The 5,000-nt window shown below is 35.1% G+C and overlaps 1 long non-coding RNA gene across 1 annotated transcript in view; it reads left to right on the forward strand.

Annotated features, from left to right (window-relative positions):
- The window catches only part of LOC138050420 (uncharacterized), a 93,806-nt gene that overhangs the window by 50,573 nt on the left and 38,233 nt on the right, over positions 1-5,000 (forward strand). The window lies entirely within an intron of this gene.

Raw genomic sequence — 5,000 nt, forward strand, 5'->3', positions numbered from 1 at the left:
CATAACCGGAAGTACATTTTGAGCTCATTCGGGGCGAAATCGTTTTTCGCAAATTTCTTCCAAAAAAGGCTGCGTTAATGAAAACTAACTATGGTCCGTTTGTTTTCTAGCTAGGGCCAATCTATGGGCAAAAAATGAGCGAAATTTTCGACTTGTGCCGTTGTTTGGTCCATATTTACAGGCAGTGGCTCTTAAGTTTATTTACTCTAGAAGCGAAGTAATCGATGTCTTGCTTGGGCAAGACATAAGTTGAGAATTGATGCATGCCAGATTGATCTGTAGCAGAGAGTTGACAGAGCTCAGCAGATTTTCCAGTGGTAGTTGTTTCAGTGAGTGAAATTAGGATATTGTAAGCTTTGCTTTCTTCATATTTGAATTTCTTTGCCAGTGGTCTTTTAGTATATTCAGGAACGATGCTTTCGATTTCTTTCAGTGTACTTGAAGTAACTGTTGAGATGCGGTTTAGGTCAAGGTTCAGTCCAATTCCTGTTTCGTACGCTTTCCCTTCTCTTGCTTCTTTATGTGCTGTTTGGGAACAGTTTTGCCTATGGCTATTAGCTCTTCCCCGTTTGAAATCCAAAGACGATTTTCGGATTTTATCCTTATTAACCTGATTAGTCATTTTTTGCCCATATTGGGAATATTATGTATTCAGCTTTGTCACAATCATGCAAACAGGGACTCCTATTTTTGACAGATTTGCCTGTTATGGTTATAACTTGAGCTACATTAATTATCAGTTGACATACAGTGATAGTTATAGTGGTTTGCTAAATAGTGCACTTCCTATAATTTCAGACTTTCCTTATGTTATATCAATGTTAGCTGCTTTTGATTCTTTGCTCATGGATAATTATCATGCGTACATTTTAACACTCGAACTTTACACAGTAGCAATATACTGTCTGCCTAATGGGAGGTGTAAAATTTTTTACTCTCAAGGCAGAGATTTATTAGGTATGGGACCCATTTGCAACATGTACTTCAAATATTGAAATAGATTCATTAATGAATTTGGTACAACATTTTCAGAATATATGTGCACAAACATCTGTTACTTCTGAGATTAAAATGTAAAGCAACAGTGAAAGCATTGTTCATTCATTATGTGTTCGCAACCAAAATTTTAGACCGTGGGAGCATTTAAATGATGTTTATCTTTGTTCTTGCAAAGAATGTTCTGCTGTGTTATTTTATTCTATTTTTTTTTCCACCTCAAAAGTGTTGTAACTATTGCGCCTCTCAAACAGTTGATAGTATCATTGAGAATGGAAGAGCAATTTATCAGAAATGTTACTGCAGCAAAATATGTTTTATTTCTGATTTTCTGAAGAAATTAGACGTAGGCTGCTGGCCATGCAAAAGTTATTCATAGAGCAAGATGTCAGGGAAATTTATCTTGTAATGTGGTTCCCAGTAAACAACAGCTTAAAACTGCCATTTTGGATAAAAAGGAAAGCAGAACAGGCTTTTTGATGTGAATTTCTATCTACTACTGTAGTTGTGTTTTCCATTGGTATGCAAAAGCAAAAGATGAGTTACCTTCTTTTTTGTATACCATGGTTCTGAACCAAAAAAATGTAACAAAAGTATTTTCAAATGTAGATAAGGTTACTGATCTCTTTTGATCTATAATTCAAAGTAAATTTAATTGTTTTGAAACAAAGTATGAGGTTGCATTTCTTAGATGTTTATGTGAACTATCAAATATAGAAAGGAAACAAACAATAAGAAAGGATAAATATACCTCAGAATTTGCAGCAAACTGGAAGAAATAGGAGAGAAATTCACAGCCCAATGGACCCAGAGAAAAAATTAAGAACTTCCTTCAAATTGTTTTGAAAAGTATAGGTCTATGGACCCATCGAAAAAACAGACTCTTTCAAATAAAGATGAAAAGTATAGGTCAATGAACTCACAGGATAAAGAGCAACTTCTCTCAAATAGATTCTTGTAACACCTATATACCGTTTTTGTGGTGTACAATAAAGTTATTATTATTATTATTATTATTATTATGCAGCAGTAAAAATTATCTGTATGCTATACAGTGAAAAGGAACACAGGGCGCCAAGGCGTGGCCTGTGCTCCGACTAGTGAAACTAGAGTTAAAAGGTAGTGTACAATTAAAAAGTAAGGTTAAAATATGTATATGTATCTATATAATAAACTAAACTAATTTACGATAAAACACGCTAAACGTTTAAAGTTCTTGAGCAGGAGACAAACCGAAGCACGGGTAAAATGTCTAATGTGTTGCAACCTTAAAAGTACGTGCAATGTTCAGTGTGTCATTATTATTATTATTGTTATTATTGCTATTATTATTATTGTTATTATTGTTATTATTATTATTGTTATTATTAACAAAAGTACAAATAATTAGGAAGCGCATGAGTATAGGCTACTTAGAGCCTCTTGTTATTATTACACACAGTCTTGACTGAAGTTAAAAAGTACATCCTTGAATGGACCTCTTTAGCTTGTAAGTTTTGTTTTCCCATTTCAGACCATGTGATGTTCCCAAAGAAATTTTCCTTTTGTTCTTTCATAAGTTTTGCATATATGTGCACGTGCATAAGACGACATTTGAAAGAAATTGTTCCCTACAGTAAGATCACGTGGTCTTAAATGGGAAAACAAAATGTACAAGCTAAAGAGGTCCATTGCATACTTTGACAATTTTTTATTGGCTTTGAAAAGCGACAGAAGCTGTTTCCAGTTAATGACTTTTCTATTCCCATCACCCTCATAAATTGTGTCATTCAACTGCATAAGAACTACTAAAAAGTTCAATCAAAGAGAGGCCTTTCCCTGCATGCTTGCATTCTGGTTAGGCAAGTTTTTTGTTGCTTCACTTTCAATATTCTCCATACCAAATATTCTAGGAATGCTTCCACCTAAGTTAGCCGCTTTAACTGAAACAGAGAACTCTTCTTACATTTACATATATGCATCTGGGTTATTTTTCACAGTAGTTGGAACATTGTAGTGCATAATCCGCTCTCTAAAATACTTCAGTGTACCAATTTTGCATGCTGAATTCTGGTTCATCAGGACATCATTTATGAACTGCAGAGAAATTGAATTAAAATTATGTTTTACTCTGGAATATAAGCTACCATTTTTTGAGTGTAGACCATTGAATTTATGTCGCAGTCCTTCAATTTTTTGTCTTAAGATTACACTTGCCTGTTATGATAACAGCTTTTGATGAAAGCCACATTATTTAAGGAGGCTCGAAATAGTTTCTCCCTTTTTCAAACAAATAAACATATTCTGTCCTTAGATACAGTTAGGGCAATCATATCAAGACGAAATTTGGCCAGGGTATTAAGTACCTATCGTAGATTTCTCACATTATGTTTTCCTCCAAAATAATGTTACCATGGCAACGATATTAGGCATTTCTTTGAGCCTTAAAATCAACATATGTTGTCCTTTTTGAAGAAACGGGACGGTGAAATTTTCCCATTCAGCGTTACCAGATAATGTTAGAAATACTCTCTAAAATATTTAAAATTCAACAAAATCTGTAGGTCAGTTTTTCAGATAAATAAGTTTTTTTGAATTTTGTCTCTAATTTTTTTTTTCACCTACAGAATTTTTTTAAATTTGAAAGACAAACGGTTTAAATTAATCTAACCTAACATGCAAAAAATGAAAAAAATTTACCGTCCAGAAGCAGAGATATAAACAAGTAAAGTTGCAAAATCAGGAAAAATTAGGGGGTTACAAGATCAGCATTTACGCATGCGTCACCCGCTCATTCGAGTCCGCGCGCGCGTGGAGCTACAGGTCAACACAAACGGATTTAAGTGACTATTAAACCGTTTCAGTATAATTTTCGTAGTTTTCGTGAATAGGAGATGTCTATTTAAATTCCATGTATATAGGAATTGGAGAAAGGTAAGCGAAATTAGCGGTATTTGTTTATTTCTGGTGACCCATTTGAATCATGAGCTGACGCAAGCAGCTTACGAATTGCGTGTGTGGCTTACGCGCGCGCGCTCAGCTGAAAACCCATTCGAGCCTCCTTAAATTCTACATTGAAGAACAGATACCGGTATCATATAATAGGCCATTTCCGAGTTCATGTCTGCCTCCTTTTTAAAGCGAGTCTAAGTGCGAAGTTTTTCTTATGATAATTAGTTTTCTTTCATATGTAAAGTAGAACCAATTATCATCACAGAAACTTCGCACTTAGTCTCGCTTTGAAGAGGAGGCAGACATGAAATGGCCTATTAAAAGTCTACCCTTTCACATTTCGTAATTGCATACTGGTACCTTTAATTATAGTTATACTTAATTTGTCGGCAGTGCTTTTGATGGGCATTTTTATCAGCTGGGGTGTGTTATCTGCTGGTTAAAGTAAGTTTACCCTTTTGTTCTCATGTGCTGTACTAGTATACTGAATGAACTACACAGGCAATTTACAGTACAGCCCAAAAATTATGCATGCGCCAGAAGTGGTGCAAGATGTTCTTGCGCTGCAAGAACATGCAACCAGTCAAAACAAGTTAAATTGTGGTTTATTCGTAAGAGGGCAAAATCCTATCTGCAAGAAATTGGAAGAAGTCATGAGTCTAACCGCGAACCTAGATAGTGGCAAGAAGTTTCAATACTCAACCACAGGTCAATGTGTTGACTCGTTTGGTGTTTGGAATCAGCATTCGTATATCTCTTTTGATAAGTGATAGTGTAGTTGATCAGCCTGCATAGCAGACTTTTACAGATAGTTATATTCAAGAATATACAGAGGAAAAGGGTGAAACATATTGTCCGCACGTTTCCAATACAGCAGGCAGAGCCTTTGGCCTGGAAGATTGTGCAAACACTTCCTACATCTTTGAAATTAAATGAGTTAAATCTTAGTCTATCACACTTTGTATTTTTGCGTGGCCTGTCAAAGCAACCAAAACTCGGTGTGTTCTCAACCCTCATCCATGTACCAATCAGAATTACCTCCTTCAGTCATATCAATTAAACTATAGTTTAAG

The sequence above is a fragment of the Montipora capricornis genome, chromosome 6, assembly GCF_036669925.1.
Source record: "Montipora capricornis isolate CH-2021 chromosome 6, ASM3666992v2, whole genome shotgun sequence".
Lineage (NCBI taxonomy): Eukaryota > Metazoa > Cnidaria > Anthozoa > Scleractinia > Acroporidae > Montipora > Montipora capricornis.